Here is a 19,715-nt window from a genome sequence, read left to right on the forward strand (position 1 = left end):
TGAAACGTTGTACCTTACTTTAAACATAACAAAGTTTCCACTAAAAAAAAGTCTAAGAAACCCAAAGTATTTTATGTTACAAAGCTATAATTGATGGGCATAAAATGTGTGGGATGGAAGTGGATACGTAGGTCTTTACTTACAGCATTGTGAAACGTGTCCTGATTTTGATATAAACAAAATATATAATATAGCATGTACTGTTATTTATGCAGCTGCATTTCATTTCCATTGAGCTTAAGTATGGCCCCTGCAATATTATTTATCACATATAGCATTTTATACCAGTATTTACCACATTCTCCTCAAAATAATTCAATAAGGTAGGTTGCTATTGTGGAAACTGAGTCTCCGTGTAGTATTGGATGTGACAACCCAGCTCAGCCAGCCTGTGAAGCTTCCTACGCAAGGTTCTTGCTAGACGAGACGAACCAGCAGTGTCAGCCAGATGCAGAAGTGGCCACAAGCTGAACTGGCTGTGCTTGCTCATTATATCATCTGAAGCCACCTTGTGATAGTGACTTCCTATGTGATAAGACCATGGCAATGATGGATTCGAAGCCAGGTCTACCAGATCTTTGTGGTGAACTGTACATTAGTGGTCTTGAAATAAATTGAGGTTGTGGAGCACTAGTGCCTGATGGCTTCCTGGATTTCTCTACCTAGTGTAAACTCAGGGGTGCGTGACAATATCCCTTCTTTTAAATGGAATAAACTGACCAGTTTTAAGTGGATTCTTTTTTCTTTTTAAAACCAAGTTATAGAAAGGAAAGAACAGAAGATCCTAAAATGATTTGGGATCGGGTATTTTATTTATTAACGGGTCTTGTGGGGAAGGTTGAAAGGTTTTAAAACTTGTAAAACAAGGAATAACATTCACTTATGTCTTCTAGATGTATTACAAAAATGTTCAAGGCTGTAGCACAAATATATTCTAGGTAGGCTAGACTTCTGGTAAATGAGATCATTGGATCATGTTTGGGGTTTGAAAGAGGGGGACTTAAACATACCAAGGCAAGTTTCCCTCATATTGCCAACACAGCATTGCCATGTGCCAGTACATCACAGCCTTTTTCATTAAGTGACTATGCTCTCCCCATCTGAGGTTTATATGGCTCAGATTTATTTTTGTTTGATAAATGGCTGGTGATTTTCTGCTATGTCTTATATATTTTGAACCCGAACATTAGTGCCTCTTAACCGAGCTAGAGCAAAAATATCAAAATGAAAAGACTTGCATATTTGCCAAAACAATATGAAACTAAATTTTGTAAATGTACAGACAGGGCAAAAGGAAGCTTCTTGGAATTGTGTGCCTGTGGTATTCATTAAGAGTACAGTCCTCTGGAAAGTGGCACTCAGTCCATTTTATACTTGGAGTTGTGCAAGAGCAGGTCCCTTTCAACTCAATGGGTCTTGTGCAGAAGAACCTGGAAGAAAGCTCTATTAATATATTGAATATTTGTGGTGGTTTGTTTTTTTTACAAACCCTTAAAACTTGCCTTCCTCACAAGTTGAGTGGTGCTGTCCAGACATGCATGAAGGATCAATGCATGAACTAGGTCATTTTTATTAAAACCATTTTGATTGCTAAGGTTATATGAGCAGTTTTAATTATACCACCACATTAGTATAATTTTTTCCGATCGCCAAGTTTAGAAATGGAGCAGACTTTTTTTAATGGGATATCAGCCAGAAGCAAGTGCATGATTTGCATTACACGGCAGGGGGAAAGGGTTGCATATTAAGAGACTGCTAGGCTCTCCCAGCCTGTACTTGTAAGATGGAAGTGCCCTTTGACTTCCCCATTGACCTTTCCCATTTGTTTTGCCTTCCTCAAGACTGAAATGACATAAAATAAAAAAATGTTAACACATGAAAAAATAATAAAATGTTCCCCAAAATGTTTTAATGATGTACTGCTCTTCTTGAAATTCTTTTTTAAAATTATATTTTCATAAAACTGCAACAAGTATCATACGAACTACAATAGGACTTTCACATAACTAATAGTGTATGCTCAGTGTGTTAACATGGCCTACCAAAGACCTGCCTTAGCTAAAATCTAATCATATAGTCAGCTTGTGCTTTGGGATTCCATCATATTACTACCATCAAATTATGGAATGTGTTCCATATGGCTAACTGCTGTATTTTGGACATGCAGATACCTGCTTTTGTAAATAGCAATCTTTCCAACACACATTTATACTTCTTAGTATGCATTAAATGTATATCTTCTATGTGTAGCCTTACGTCCATTCTGAAATTACTTCACACAGTTTTCTGCAAAGCAAATTGGCCTCTTGATTCAGAACTCTGTGTCCACTGGTGTGGAGCTGGGCCTTTTGTGTAGGTGGGACCCTATTGGATTCAGTGGATAAGGCTGGAAAATGTTAGTTTTGTTCCTGCCATTGAGTGACCCAGAAATCACTGAGCAAAAGAACACATGTATACATTAGACTTTCCATGGATGCAAGGAATTGCCAGATTGGGGTGCATATATCCCAAAATCACAGATTTTTTTCTCTAGCCTGCTTAGGGAATCGCTTACAAGTTACACGTGGGCCATTTGGTGGCCACTTAAACAGATTGTCCTATTAATTTTTAGTGTGCCTATACTCATGCAAGTGGGTCTCTCTACTTGTGTTTGTTTCTCTTTTTTTAAGACTTCGAATGCAATTTTTTAAATGTTGCAGAAAACATTCTTGGTTTGAACAACTTTGTTATCCAAAAATATTAAGTAGATTATAAAAGATTTAAAATGGCAGACTGCAGAAAGATTTGGCTGTATGGGACATTTTTTTCTCCAAAGGGTACGCTTAAGATGCAATTTGCTAATGATTTCTTTATACCACCATCTTGGGAGTTGGCCTTCTAAGACCTGTATATTTAGTAGATGGAACTCATACATAGTATTTTATAAATTGCACTTGTTCTTAATGTCCTTCAAATGCATGTATTGTCTATGGTTTGGGGATTGAAAGTTTTTGACAAGAGCTAATGTTGTATAAATATTTCCCCAAATAACCTTGCTAGTTAAAATTACAGCATTTTTGGTCACACTTTTGTACTCCAGTATCTTCGTTCCTTACACTTTCATCTTTTGAAGTACTTTTGGCGTATTGTTCTCCTTAAATGCTTTTTTTATTATAATATTGGAATAAATACTTTTATTCCAGTGACTACTTAGTGCAGTGCTTTATACTAATTAGATCTACTCATCTGCAAAGAGCAACATTTCATGAATATATTTGTAACAGCTCAAAGTCTCTTTTTTCTTTCTGCATTGGAATTTTTTTCCTACACTATTAATAAAGATGGGTTAACACTGAAAAGTTGTTAAGATATATCAGTATGTACTAACAGTGCAATCCTATACATGTCTACTCAGAAATAAACCCCACTGAGTTCAGTAAGTGTGTACGGGATTGCAGCCTTAGTTGTGATATTAACAGAGAACTGTGAAATTAAAAGAGGCTCCTTGGGAGGAAAGCTATGGCAAACCTAGACAGCATAGTAAGAAGCAGAGACATCACCTTGCCGACAAAGGTCCGTATAATCAAAGCTATGGTTTTCCCAGTAGCAACGTATGGCTGTGAGAGCTGGACTACAAGGAAGGCCGAGTTCTAAAGAACTGATGCTTTCGAATTGTGGTGCTGGAGAAGACTCTTACGAGTCCCCTGGACTGCAAGGAGGTCACATCAGTCAATCCTAAAGGAAATCAACCCTGACTGCTCATTGGAAGGACAGATACTGAAGCTGAAATATTTTGGCCACCCAATGCGAAGAGAAAACTCTGGAAAAGACCCTGATGCTGGGAAAGACTGAAGGCAAAAGGAGAAGGGGACGGCAGAGGATGAGATGGCTAGATAGCATCACCGATGCAATGAATATGAACTTGAGCACACTCCGGGAGAGAGCGGAGGACAGGAAGGCCTGGCATGCTATGGTCCATGGGGTCATGAAGAGTCAGACACGACTTAACGACTGAACAACAACAATAGTTCAGAATAAGGCACAACTGCCTGCTAAAGAACACATTTCGAAAGAAACAATACATTTCCTTTGTGTTGGACATAAGATTGTTTGCATTGTAAAGTGACTGGTTTTTAGTTTTGAAACTGCATTTCATTCAAGCAACGAGAACTTGCTCATTAATCAAGTGCAAAAAAGCACAATTTCTGGATACAAATATAAAGCAGATTGACTCTAGAATATATGCAGTTCCAAGTGATCCATAGAATCCAAGAGCCTGCAACCAAGTGACATATAGTTCATTACAGTTAGTGGTTAGCAGCCTATTTTTGCCCTATTTCCTCCTCTTAAGGGTGCCATACTGTATATGTTGAGAGAGAGAAAAGAGGTCCTACAACTTCCAGCATGCCTCCAGCCAGCCATGCTGACTGGGGTATCTGGGAATTGTAGGACTTTTTTTTGTCTGAACATGTATAGGATTGCACCCTAAAGTGTACCAAAATTACTCTTTCTTAAGTGAACATTCTGTAGAGAGAGTGGGTTGTCCATACATATTTTCATAGGATTGGAATTTTAAAATGTAAAATGGGAAGAGAAAAGCCAAATTGACTGAACCGTCATTTCTTTGTCAAGTAGGAATTCATTTTACAGATGAGCAAACTCTAATCCAAATTGTATCTCTTAAAACTATTGCTCAAAAAGCATTTTAGTGTAAGACTTTGTACATCATGTAGCCCAGTGCTTAAAATGCAATCCAAGAGCAAGAAACAAATTAGGCTTCGCCAATGGTGTGCCTGTGTAAACTGGAATATTGTGTTTTCTTTTAATCATTTAAGGAAAAGGTTCCATTCTGCTCTCTACAAAAAGCATGGGCCTAATTAACTGCTATCCCGGTTGAGCTGTGGATAGTCCTGACACAGGGTTAACAAAACAAAATGTTGCAGTAGTAAAGTATGTAGTAAATTTCATTTTTGACCGTAATAACAAAACTGAGTATGTATATGAAAACACAATTTATTAAAATCCGCTAATCCCCTTACAGCAATTCTCCACATGTTTGTCTGCGGCATTATTAATAACTGCCCCTACTGATTTCCCAAGCATCATCATTTGTAATCCTTCAGCATAAGAGATGGCAAGACTTCAACTAATATTTTTTCACATCACTAGTTTGATTCGGTTTTCCTTATGGTAACAGAGGTTGAAATGATCTATCAACCACCATGGACTGCCTTCTATGGTGCTAAGAATAAGCGTGATTATTACAGTTATCTATGATCTTCAGTTCATTGCCGATCCTTAGTTCAGGCAGTTGTTGATCAATAGGAGCCAGGCTGGTGAATAGTTACATTAAATTATTGTGACACTTCAACATTAAACATGTCCTGCTACAATTTAGATGGCACAGTACCTTAGATTCAATTTGGATGGTAGAAGAGGAAGCAAGTGACCAATGGCACCTTCCCATTTTGAAAAACATTGTGCTTGGATGGAATTGAAGACATGTTGCAAAAGTTGCTTTATACAGCAACTGTTACTTTTTAATGTCTCACCAAACCTGCTGGTCAGTAAAATAGGTGCTTTTCATTCCCTCAAAAGTCACTCCACAATTCTCTTAAGCTCCTGCCTGGCCATGAAGTATCTGGATAGAAGTGATCTGAATTATTCTGCAAGCCCTCATCTGCCTATCTGCTTAGCTGCATATTGCTCCACTCTTCTCTAGAGATGCCATTATAAAAAAAGAGCAAGAGGCCACTGTCCTCTGCATCAGTCCTGGCTATGTTGTTTCCTGTTCAGGTTGCCACCTGGCTAATAACTGAACCAGAAGATTAACGTTCTTGCCATCCATTCAATTTTTTTCTTCAGCACTTCCTTAAAGTTGAGCTCAAGGGTTGGATCCAGACTTGCACATACTGAAAGTAAACCCATTAAAATCAAAGGGGCTTAATTAGTCATGACTAAAGGCTCCTTGACTTTCAGTGGGACTACTCTTAAGCATGACTAAGTCTGGATCCAACCCTGAAATGGGAACACAAAATTTGTATACATTTAAATTGGATTGTGTAAGTTAACACTAGAGAGAAACTGAAAAATTGTGATGCCACAGAACATTAAGCTAGAAGATATGCTGTTGGGTGTGAACCTATACCCACTTACCTGTGAGTAGGACCAATTGAATACAGTGAGACTTACCTCTGAGTAAACATGCTAAGATTTGTACTGTTAACAATTCACAGAATCCCATAGTCTACCTGCAAGAGGCATATATCACTTGGGATCAACAGTCTTTGTTGACTTCCCTGCACCACCAACTTCCTGCTGTTGGACTCACCAAAGTATTCTCTGCTAAATTTTATGAGTGTGGAAGGGGAATTCATGAGCACAATTAAACATTTTTCATGGCTTACATCAGGGGTAAGCAACTTTTGGGCCTGTGGACACGTTTGGAATTTGAGAACTGTCCTGGGCACCGCTGCAAAATAGGCATGCTGCAAATGGAAGTGTCAGCCTGCAGCCACCAGAGGCATTCATGGGAAAGGAATATGGGAGCAGCCCCCTGCTTTGCTTTGAAGAGATCCCAGCTGCCAGTTTAAAATGTCTTTTTTTTTAACTGGCACTGGTAAGGCACTTTTGTGGGTGCCCAGAAAGGTGTCCAAGGGTATTTTGATGCCCATGGGTGCCATGTTGCTTACCCCCCGTTTACTTTATTATTCATTTTCATTATGGTAAAGTGAAAGTTTATGAGTTGATGGGTTGTTTTTTTTCCATTTCTTGTTATATCTTTTTTCCTCCATAGAATGGATGGCTCAGGAGATGGGTTTTATGCTTCTGCAGCATTAGAAACTGCCAGTTCTGTGTTGGAATGTTCTCCATGTTGACCTGGTCCTGATCTACAGAGTGTGTGATACCCACCAAGAAATTGTTCTGTCAGGACATGGCGTGTGAATGGATAACAAAACAGGGTAGACCATCACTCTTGCTCCCGTTCCCATTAAGGAGCGAGAAAGCATTTGTTGCTATCTCATCGGGATGATGTAAAATCCAGAACAGAAAGGGCCAGAATGGCCCTTTTATTTTTTTTTAAGACATGCCAAAAACAATAACACTCTAACAGGTGTTAGAGACACTTGACAACATTATTTTAGGACTGAAAACTTTGCAATATATTAATATTAACAACATAATGCCTAGAACCCATCTGGAACAGAACGGAATCTCAGAATGCCAGCTTCCAAGTGAGCTAAACTAACCAAATTCACCAGTCACACATGACTAGATGGGAGTGATGCAATAACTCACAAAACTTCCACAGAAACCATGTTATGGTATCTGTCCCAGGCAACATACAGTATTCTTGGGAAACGGTCCAGGAGAGCAATTTCCCAGCTAGCCAAACCAAAATCATTCACAATGATAAGCCAGAAAACAATCAGAAAGTATATTCCAGTATCCATTGCAGGCAATCCACCATATTCTGGAAATATGTTCTAGAATGCCACTTTCCCAGATGGTAAAGCCAACTGAATTTATACATTGGACTAACTATGATTTTAAATAAAGTTCTTCTAGGCAATAGGCAGTTAAGGAGGTCATAACACCTGTTTCCTATGCATCCTTGTCATGAAAATTGTCATGGTATATTGACTCAGATGGAAATAAACAGCCAGAACTGTTCAGGTTTAAAGCCCCCCAAGCAATTAAGCTTACCAGTATCCCACTTATATACACAGGGAAAGATTAGGGCTACATGCTGGAATTGTTTTCAGTGATGAATTAAATATAACTTCAATTGGTTTAAGAACAGACAAATTTAATTTGATGATGTCAAATCTTACTTGGTAGGACTGAGTTAAAGGGACATTTCTGTAATGTTTAAGGCTGTTTTGATTATATTATATTGTAATGGATATTAAAGATAGCTTTTCATTCTAACAATGAGTGGTAGTATTTGTTTCTGGCTTATTGCATCGCTCCCATCTAGTCATGTGTATGGTGAATTTGGTTGGTTTGATTCACTCAGAAGTTGGCGTTCCAGTCATTTTCCAGAATATGGTCCAGTGCCCAGAATGGGTACTGGAACATGTTTTTGTGGATATTTTGTGGTTTGAGTTCTAAAATACTGTTGTCAAGTGTCTCTAACACATGCCATTGTTTTTGGCATGGCTTTTTTAAAAAATAAGGGGGTCATTTTGGCTTGTCCATTCCATTTTTTACGCTTTCCCTATTCATTTAGTAATTTGTTAACTGAAAACAATGTTGGACAGAAGATTCCTATGGCTTCTCACACAGCATCTGAGGAGCCTTAGGATGGTGTGGATTCCCCCCCTCCCCAGAACACCATAGTCACAGCTATGACATTGGGGGCAGGAATCCACATGCAGATTTTTCCATCCCTCATACCCTTCTCAGCTGCCCCCAAAAGTACTGCAGCGGCTTCTCTTCCAAGGGTGCAACGGCATTCTCAAAAGAGGTCAGGGAAGAGTGGAAAGGGGGTGTTTCAGTGGGCAGGAAAGAGGCCAGGATCCACTCAATCTAAAAGCCTCTCCACCATGGATTCCTGGTAAGTCAGCTAGCTGGAAAAAAAAATCAAAATGGAGGAACAGGAGGATGTAAAAGCCTCTGTCTTCCTCCTGCCCTGCTTGGCTCTTTCTGGCAGGGCTTTGAGTATAAGAAGATAAGAAGAACCATGCTGGATCAGCCCAAGGGTCCATGTAGTCCAGTGTTGTGTTCAAAAAGTGGCCAACCAGCTGCCCAAGGGAAACCCACAAGCAGGGCACGAGTGCAGCACCCTCCTGCCCATGTTCCCCAGCAACTGGTGTACATAGGCTTACTGCCTTTGTAACTGGAGGTAGCACAGAGCCATCAAGACTAGTAGCCATCAATAGTCTTCTCCAGGAATTTGTCTAACCCCCTTTTAAATCCATCCAAATTGGTGGCCATCACTACATCTTGTGGAAGTAAATTTCATAGTTTAATTATGCACTGTTTGAAGAAGTACTTCCTTTTGCTGTCCTTTATCTCTTGCCAGTCAGCTTCATGGGATGAACATGACCCTGAGTTCTAATATGTGAGAGTGAGAAAAATGTTTCCCTTTCCACTTTCTCCACACCATGCATAGTTTTGTACACCTCTATAAGGCCTCTCCTTGCTCTCCCTTTTTCTAAGCTAAACAGACTCAGATGTAAATTTTCCTCATAAAGGAAATAAGGCCCCCAGCCTGATCATTTTAATTGACCTTTACTGCACTTCTTCCAGCTTTACAACATCCTTTTTTAGGTGCAGTGACCAGAACTGTTCACAGTATTACAACCACCATATAAATTCACATAATAGATTTGTATAAGGGCAGTATGATATTAGCAGTTTTATTTTTGATGCAATTATGCCTAACATGGAATTTGCCTTATTCACAGCAGCAGCACACTGGGTCAACATTTTCATCAAGCTATCCACCACAACCCCAAGATCTCTTTTTAGTCAGTCAGCGCTAGCTCAGATCTCATCGGAATATTAGTGAAGTTGGCATTTTTTGCCCTGATGTGCATCACTTTTACACTTGCTTACATTGAACCACATTTGCCATTTTGATACTCATTCCCCCAGTTTGGTGAGTTCCTTTCGAAGCTCTTCCCAATCCCTTTTTGTTTAACCACACTAAATAATTTGCTGTCATCAGCAAACGTTGCTACCTTACTACTTGCCCTTAATTTCAGATCATTTATGAACAAGTTAAAAAGCACTGGTCCCAATACAGATCCCTGTGGAACACCACTGTTTACAACCATATATTGTGAGAATGTACCATTTATTCCTACTCTCTGCTTTCTGTTCTTTAACCAGTTTACTGATCCATAAGAGGACCTCACTTATTCTGTGGCTGCTACATTTGCACAGGAGTCTTTGGTGAGGGACTTTGTCAAAAGCCTTTTGGATAGGCAGAGAGCTCTGAGATTGTCAGTCCCTTAGGACTGCACTTTAAGTATACATACATAAACTGGCTTAAAATCACTTTCCTTCAGGGGATCCTGGGAACTGTAGTTCTTGGAAAGGGCACTAGCGATCTCCAACTGAAAACTTGCAGCACTTGTACCAAATCATAGCTCCCAGGAGATTATTTATATATATATATACACACACACACTTATTTTTAGGCTGCTTTTAAAGGTGGGAAGCCATGATAGTTCACCTGCTATAATATTGATATAAGTATGTTGCAGGGATATGTCTTTATCTCTGCTTCAAGAAGGATTTTTAATGAAAGAACAGTTTCAGCTGCACAGTAAATTTATGAAAGAAGTAGAATTTTCTTCTTTAGAAGGCCTTAGGCTAGTCATCATTCATACCTGCAGAGTCCTGCTAGTAGATGTTGATGGACCCTAATTTGTTTTTATTTCTTCAGTTTATGAGTCACCCTATAGCTAACGCTCTCAGGACAATGTACAAAAAATAGATAAAACATTAACCACAATAAAATAATATCCAACCTTTGGTCCTTATCACAAAGGTTTACCAAAAATCCATGAGTCCAATTGTTCCTTGCTGCTGTCATTTATTAACAAGAGGAAAAAATTCCAAATGCTACAAAATAATGTGGCAACCAAAGTAAACTGCACACTCAATTAAAGTCAATTTGTCAGTTTTGTTACATTATTTCTTGGCAAAGGGGTGGTGTTGGATTTTGCCAGGTGTAGCATTTAAGGAGACTTTCTCTTCTTCCCTCATCCTTTCACAAGAATATTAGGGCTTCTCATAAGTCTTAGGATCTTTCTAATAAGTCTTCAGTTAATATTGTTTGTTTTTTAATTCCAACTTTTTATATAATACAAACAAGTAAATAAACAAACAAACAAACAATAAAATAGAATAGAATAATAATAAATACGTAACTAAAAACTGAAAAGAAAAAGGTGGAGAAAATAGGGTTATAATATACATTTGGGTGTCACTGCCTCTAATGCAGGTATAAATCACTTCCATTATCTCACAGCACTAAATTAAACATTATTAAATGTTTCAGCTGGGGTGCAGAACCTCAGGCCAAGGGACCAAATCTGGCCCACCTGGGATTCCAATCCAGCCCTCTGGGGTTCCCCACCTCCTTCCCTTGGCCCCAAGCCCTTTCCTGACCATGGATTGTTTAGCAGTTTCCTAGCTTTTGTGCAGTTTTCTAAAAGGCTGGAATGCCTCTCCTAAGACAGGGCTTCTACTCATGGGGCTTTTATCCTGTGATGGAGATTGGCTACTCATGGAAGTTTGCAGGTCCCTTCCATGACATCATCAACCTCCAGTGCCTCTCCTGTGGTTTACAACCATTTCTGCCGCTTAATTTGAAGCAAAAATAATTTAAAAAATTAATTTAGATTTTCAGACAATCTAAAATATGTAACAAGTACATATTTTTGTTGATGTATTTGAAACAAAAATAGTGAGCTAATAAAAAGAAGCGGCTTGAATTGGTTTGAATTTGTCCATGTAAAGAGGAAGTGGTGCTATAATGACAGTGCCATCTAGTGGCTATATAGTGAAAAATATAGAACTCACAGATAAAGTGGGGGGAGTGTGAGTGTGGGCAGGGGGAGAGAAACACATGTAAAGGGCTGATCGTAATCCTGCAAAAAATCCAGAACCAGAAGCCCCCGTAAAATCATGAGATAAAAAGCCCCTGTGTGGAGAAGCTCCTAGTTACTGGTAGAAAGAACTCTAAGCCCCCTTTTGGCCCACCCAATGTTTTCCCTGAGTGCTACTCTGAAATGGAATTCAGCCCTCAGGCTGAAAGAGGTTCAACACCCCTGGTTTATGCACATGAAGTGGTATATCAAGATTGCTTCTCAGCCTTTTGGTTAAGATCAAGTGTAGTGTGCATATGAAGTGGTATATCAAATGTCTAAATACATACCCGGGTGAAGCTGTCGGTGGTGATACGTACACTCAGATAGGTTAATATTGTTTCGTATTCATTTTGTACTGCATTTTCCCAATGTGCCCATGTGGCAAAGCTCCAGAATATTCCCAATATACTTATTCCCCCACCCCAGTAAGGATTCAATTTAATTAGGTTTACTACTCAACTTGCACCCCACCAGGCATGTATGGAGACCCCCCCACCCCAAGAGCTTAGTTAACCCTCTGTGTGTGCTGTGTTCTTTTTGCTATAATTTATATAGCACCACTAATGTGCATAGAGCTTTAGAGAGCAACAAGACAAATTTCTCTCCCAAGCACAGGTTACAATCTAAAAGTTAACACATGGGAGGCAATAGAGGGAAAGGAAGAAGATGAAAGCAAGAATAAATGGGGGATGAATACACATTCAGTTGGATTACATGTACTAAGGCTTCATTTCACTAGGGCATGAGTGCTAAGGGCTTGTTCTAAAGACTTCATATGGGAAAGGGGGGGTTGTGGGATTTGAAATAAGAGAGAGGTGGCAACACATAGGTGTTTTGTGAACACCTATTCCAGGCATAAGGGCAGCAAAGAGAGCAGGCAGGGCCATTTAAGAGAGCAAGGGACCTTCAACTGGCTGAGGATGGTGAACCTAAAGGAGTGAAAACCCTGGGTATGGATTGGATATGAGGGTGAAGATGTGAGGCAAGGCTGTGCAGGGTTTTGAAGGTAAGAGTGAGGAATTGGTGCTGGAGGCAGGATAGCATACGAAAGCTACAGAGGAGAAGGTTGTGATAGTCAAAAGTGGCGGATGACTCAACTGTGCAGTGGAACTTCCATTGGGAGCAGGGCAGCCTTAGGAGTGGGTGAAATGGGTGGTTGCCCAGGGCGCTGAGCTGAGGGGATGCCAAGCCGAGCTCAGTGGCTGTGTTTTTGAGTGTACTGTCTGCAGTGAGCGAGGATGGCAAAAAATAAAAAAAAAGGCTCTGTAACTTAACTTTGAAGGTTCTATCAGCTGGTTGGGTACTAACCACAAAAACGATCTTCCTTCAATTAGCTTTAAGTACTTTCTTTTTTTTGGTTTCCACTTTGATGTCATTTGCACTAGGTAAAAATTGGTGGAACACGGATTTACTTTGAGGCAATGTTACTGAGCACTTAGTACTTCAAATACTGTAAACACTATAAGCACTATATAAATAATAATAAAATAAAGCCATAAGCTGTAAGAGGTCAGCTGAATAACTTTTTTATTTATAACTTTTCTTTAGTATTGTTAAAGATAAAAATAATGGATATTCTAAAATACAGAATGCTTACCAACAGATAGGAACTGCTACAAAACGTATTGTAAGTAAAACCTGTGATAGTTCCGCTGTGCTGCATAGTGCACTGCCACTGTTCAGAACGTGGCTTTTTGAACTTTGGCTTGTGCAAACTTTAACACAATGGCTGAGAGATCAAGGTTTTGAGCAATGCCGTTCTCAATGGACATCACACCTGCACCAGGCCCCATAATTCCTCTGGTGGGGCTCTGCAAAACTGACTGGGGAGTGCACCAAATGCACTCCTCGTCCAGGGCGCTATTTATCCTAGGGCCCTGACAGGGAGGGTGGAGAGGGAGGTCCTTATTTTGCCATGCCATACAAGGAGAAATGACATGTTGGCAGCATGTCCAAGAGAAGGAAGATAAAGCCAGTGCTTCATGACTGATCAACAACAGGTTTCATATGGAGAGTACACCAAAAAAGAAAAAGAAAAAAATGAAGGCTTGGGAGAAAAGAAGTTATGTTTTTTCAAAAATTGAGTTTGAGACGGTGATGAAACATCCAAGAGGAAATATCAGACAGATGAAGATAAAGGATGAAAGAGGAGAGTTCCCTAGGGGAGGGACGTACATCTGGGTTTCATAGGCAGCACTAGATTTAATTAAGTGACCTAGGGATAGTTAGTAGAGAGAAGAGCACAAACCCAATAAGAGATCCTGAGAAACCTCAACAGAGACAGGGAAAACATTGGAAGAACTTACCCATGTAGAATCTTGAATGAGACAGGAAGAGAACCAGCTGAGAATGGAGTCATTCAAACCAGGAAAGGAGCGGAGTAGGAGGGTGATCAACTATATTAAAGGTAGCAGAGAGGTCAAGATGGATGAGTACAGAGAAACGACCTTAGGGTTTGTCAGTGATTTGGGTGAGGGCAATTTTAGTGGAGTATAGGGGTAAAAGTCATATTGCAGTGGATCAACAGAGGAGTGAAAGTCAAGAGATGGGGCAGCAAGATCGTTAACAGACTGGCAACGAGACCACATTATGCCAGTACTTTTCCAGCTGCAATGGCTGCCAGTCCATTTCTGGGCCCGTTTCAAAGTGCTGGTCTTAATATTCAAAGCCCTTAATGGCTTGGGGCCAGGTTATCTGAAGGATCGCCTCCTCCCATATGTGCCTGCCCAGACCCTAAGATCATCTTCAGTGGGCCTTCTCCATGAGCCTCTGCCAAAGGAAGTGAGGCGGGTGGCTACCAGGAAGAGGCCCTTTTCTGCTCTGGCACCATGGCTGTGGAATGAGCTCCCTAGAGAGGTTTGCCTGGCATCTACATTGTATTCCTCCCAGTGCCAGGTGAAAACCTTTTTATTCTCCCAGGCATTTTAGCATTTTAGCTTCCTAGTCTTTTAGCTTTGGTGTTTTAACTCTGTATTTTAAAACTCTGCATTGCTGCTAGGTTTTATTCTGGTTGTATTGTTATATTGAGGTTTTAATGCTTTTATATTTTATATTGTTTTATCCTGTGATTTTTGGTTCTAATTTTTGTGAACCGCCCAGAGAGCTTTGGCTATTGGACAGTATAGAAATAAATAAGTAAGTAAGTAAGTAAGACAGCAGGAGTAACTAGCGTGGTTAGGAGCTCAGAAGCCGTTACTAGAAGAGAAACTGGATGACAGATAAAAGGACAAAAGGGGTCAAGGGAAGCTTTTTGTTTGTTTTAAGTATGAGAGGAACAGTGTTGTGTTTGAATGCAATAGGGAAGGAGTCAGAAGAGCGGTATCAGTTGATTATATGGTGGCGAAGAGTTATACTGGGGAAAATCTCAACCAGGAGTTGGAAGGCAATAGGATCAAAGGGACTTGTGGATGAGTTAGATGGTGACAATAAAGTGAGATGTGTATGTGTGTAGGGGGTTAAGGTGGGGTGTATGAAGAAAGAAGCTGAATCAAATTGAATACATGGGGAAGGAAGGTAGAAAGATCAGAGCAGTTAGTTGCTACTGTTTTAAACATTGGCTCAGGTAAAATCCTGAACATAGAATGAGAAAGGGGCAGCACTTAATAGGGTTTCAATCCTGCATACTAAACAAAAATGATCAAGAATAATCTTCTCATATTTTGGCACTGCTCTTAGATTCTGTGGCTGGTTTTTTTCTTGCAGGCCAATATCTTCCTATACTTGTTTCATTTTTCTCCGGATGAGTTCGTGGATCCTTTATCAGGCTAAACTCTGTGTTCTTGTAACAGAGTTCTATATTTTTAATGGAAATCCCTTCTTTTGTTCTAGTGATAGTTTCCTCATGCTATCATATTGATCATATATCTCAAGTGGAATGAGTCATTGTCATGGGTTTGAAGGTCGGGAGGTATTTTCAGTGGGGAAAAGGTTAGGAGGAAACAGTTCAAGCAGTCCCTTTCACTGCTGCACTTCCACTCAAATTGCAGTGTAAAATTGCATTTTTTAATTAAAATAAACAAACACTGGGAGGGGGGCATTATGGGTAATATGTCATTTACCCTGCTCTGGAAGAGAGTCACAGAACCTGAATGGACAAGGGTTAGGGTGTGTTAACTTTATGGATTAAAAGGCTACAGGCAAAGAGTCCAAGCATACTGTAATACTTAGTATTCATATAACTGGATGCAAGCCAAATGTAATACAAATATAGGAGTAGGCCCTTCAGTTCAATCCATAGAAGTATTGCTACCATGAATACAAGTGTTGAGGAGTGCATTTCCTTATTTGAAATGGTTTTGAAACATGCTGAGCTCTTTGACCCATGATGCTCTCTTTCAGATTTTTACTCCCGGAACAACGTCATGCCTTTTCACTTTATAGTAGTGAATAAATGAATGTTTTCTGTTGACTAGCCACCATGGCTGTTGCAATTTCAACATAAAAAACATGGGGTTGGATCCTGATTTAGGTGCATGCAACAGGGCTGGCAGAAGTGGATTTACCCACCACCTCCTCCGCACAGGAGCCCCTGCAGTGCCCTGAAAATGCTACGCACAGAGACAGTTTGCATGATCAAATAAGCCAGGGGTGGGAAATCTGTGGCCCTCCAGATGTTTTGGTCTACAACTCCATCATCCGTCAGCATTGGCTATGCTGACTGGGGCTGATGGGAGTTGCAGCCCACCAAAATGAGAAGGCTACACATTCCTCACTCATAGTTTACAGTAATAAACACCATTATCAACATCAATTTATTTAGAGCAGCATCCATTGTTTCCCCTCATCATTTTATCCTCACAATAACCCTGTGAGGGAGAGCGACTGGGCCAAGGTCATGCAGTGAGCTTCACAGCTTTTATTTATGAAGTTAGCTTTTTCTTTTGTTTCTTACCAGTGAGCTTTTATCCTGTGTAAAGAGCAAGCCAAAATATTCCCTTATTTTATTTGTAAACTCCAAGCATCTTTTGCAATCCTTTATGAAACCTACAAAGAATATTAAAATGATAATGCATGTTATATACATTGTCGTTTCTCACTTTAGATTCTAAAGAGAAACAATGAAAAAATGTGTATTGTGTTACCCACAATGTATATAACATGCATTATCTATTTAGAAATAAACATACTATTACTGCTGTATTACAACATTTTATAGTTTTAGTGGATATGTTGGCACTGCAATCCTATACATGTCTACTCAGACATAAGCCCCATTGGATTAAATGGGACCATCTCCCAGGTGTGTATAGGATTGCAACCTTTGCTGGAAAACAATTTTGTAACTGGGAACATTCTTGGTCTTAAAGAATTCTAAGGACACTACCTCTATGGCCAGGATGGTGCTATATCCTATATTCTGCCATTCCCTCATAGGTTGGTCCAAAGCTTCTTTTGACAGTAGGGGGCATTTGGAATCCCAAATCTTGAAAGTGCTTTGTATCGAAATAAATCTGTGGAATATACAATCTTCCAGTGGAAGAGGTATCTGAGCTAAAAACTGATTTAGGGCACAATGCTATGCTGATTTAGACAGAAAAAAGTCCTACAATTCCCAGCATGCTCCAACTAGCATGACTGGCTGAAGAAGGGGTGCTGGGAGTTGTAGGACTTTCTTTCTGTCTAAATAGGCACAGGATTGTGCTCTTAGAGGACTAGAGCCAGTGTAGTGTAGTGGTGAGAGTGACGGACTGGGAGCCGGGAGATCCGGGTTCTAGTCCCCACTTGGCCATGGAAGCTCACTGGGTGACTTTGGGCCAGTCACAGACTCTGAGCCCAACCTACCTCACAGGGTTGTTGTTGTGAGGATACAACGGTGAGGAGGAGGATAATGTAAGCCGCCTTGAGTTCCTTGCGAGAGGGAGAAAGGCGGGGTATAAATGCAATAAATAAATAAATAAATAGAGATATTCAAACTTCACTTCTTTATTCATTCTGGTCCACACTTTGGTGTTGAATAAGAAGCCAGAAAGCAGGAGCCAACTTCAGCATCCTCATCATCAGGGCAGTGGCACCCCAGGGATTTCCCTCTCTCTCTTTTCACAAAGCCAGAGAAATCCTTCCAGATTCACACAAAAACCTGAAGAGGGCGCATAAGCAGTTGGGGAGGGAGCAGTGGCAATAAGTTGATGGTCAGTGGGAAAGAGGGTGAAAGAGAAACTCGCAAGAGAAGCTTGTGGTGGTGGTTGCTGCAGGAACACAGGAAGAGTTCTGTGCTGCTGTCATCAACAGGGAGGAGTAAACACAAGAGAAATGGAAAGGCTGTGGATCAGGGACCCAACATTTAAAATATCATTGGGAACTTACCAGCCTTCTTTTCCTGAAGGTCACTAGCAGATTGTTAGTGGCTAGCAAATAAGAACATATAGAAAGCTTCCTTAAACCATCAGACCATCTATCTCAATCTTATCTATACTGACTGGCACACAGACCTTTTCCCCTGACTTACCTGGAGGTGCCAGGGATGGAGCTGGGACCTTCTGCATGCAAAGCAGGTGCTTTACCACTGAACTACAGCCCTTTTCTTACCTATTTTTCAAATACTGCCAACAAGAAATGTCTGCCTCAGTCTATAATTTTGCAAGGTACTTTAACATGGCACCTTAATGACTCTGCCTCATACTTAATGACTCTGCCCATACTCAACCCCAGCAATTTTACATTTGATTTGATTTTCATCCTTGCAAAGATGGCATTGTGTTATGTTGATTCTCATTCCCCTTGAATTTTTCTGCCAGAACTGGAGATAAAACTGGATGCAATGGTGTGTACTTAAAACATGACTGGCTCTGGATTATTAATTTTTTGAGGTCATTAAACTTGCCAAATTGACTAGGACAGTGTGAAGTTTCCTCAGATCCTATTCCTTTTAAGGAACACAGTTGCCACTAGTTACAGGATGATGAAATCAAGGCGAATGCAAAGAAGAAAAAAGGAAGAAAAAAGAAAGGATGAAAACAAGCCAAAGTGCAATTTCTATCACTGCATAAAATAAGAATACTATCCCAAATCTTCCTGAAGGAAAGTGTCAGTTCTTAAGGCAGGGGCCCCCAACGCAGAGGCCACAGGGACCATGGCACTGCAGGGACCTCCAACCATTCCCACAAAGCTCACTCCTCCCTACCCCCTTCAGAAGAATTGTTTTAAGAAAAACCTTGGAAAATGTTATGTGCAGTCTTATTTCTCTCCCTTTCTAGCTTCTAGCCTTGCTGTCTCTTTCCCCTTTACCTTGCTATTTCCCCCTTTCTCCTAGCCTCGCGATACCCCCCTACTCTTTGCTCACTTTTGACTAGCCAGGCCCCAATAGCAGCCATTATGTGACTAGCCACATCCTGCATGGGAACCATTTTGTGGTGATGCCCACAGCAATTTCTCACATTCCCAAATGTGCCCACGCATCCAAAAAGGTTCAAGACCCCTGTCTTAAGATATGACAATGTAGAGTTTTAAAGAAGAATCTGACTTTCCTTTGATTCACATTATGTAGGAAATTGAGCTTCTGTAAAACATATGTAAATAAATAACATGTTCTGTTTTGTTCTGCAGATTTCCTTCCTCTTGCATGTGATAAAAATACTTAGCACAGAAGGAGATCTTCAGATGTGCTGAAGAGTGAATCCTCATAATAGTTGTCTGGTACCATAGAATAAGGGAGTCTTAAAGAAAAAAAAATAATAAAAATTTAATGAAAAATGCTAACATGCTTTCTACAAATCTGAAATGCAATAAGTTGGATCCTGACTAAGGTTGTAGTCCTGTACATGCTTACATGAAAGTAAGCCTAGTTGAACTCAGTGGGACTTTTTTCTGAGTAGATACGTATAAGATTGCACTGTTAGTCTGGGTCCAGCCCAATATATTTACTTATTTGGAAGTTTAACCAGCTGACTCCTGCAAGCTGGGGTGAGTAATGCGGTAAATTGTTGTGCCTGGCAGTTTCCACACCATTTCAGTAGCATATGAAATTGCCTTAAGACAACTGAAACAGAAGGGTAGAGTCGTGAGTCTCTGTGTTACCTGAGGATGGAGAAGTGGCTACACATGAAGAGGACTGTAATGAAAGCTGGGGTGGAAAGCAACACTCTAGGGAGGAGGAAGCTGTAGAGCAAGTGGCACAGGATGTAAGGAAAA

This window comes from Heloderma suspectum, chromosome 2, assembly GCF_057233095.1.
Source record: "Heloderma suspectum isolate Gila_16-S chromosome 2, 16-S_ref, whole genome shotgun sequence".
NCBI classification, from domain to species: domain Eukaryota; kingdom Metazoa; phylum Chordata; class Lepidosauria; order Squamata; family Helodermatidae; genus Heloderma; species Heloderma suspectum.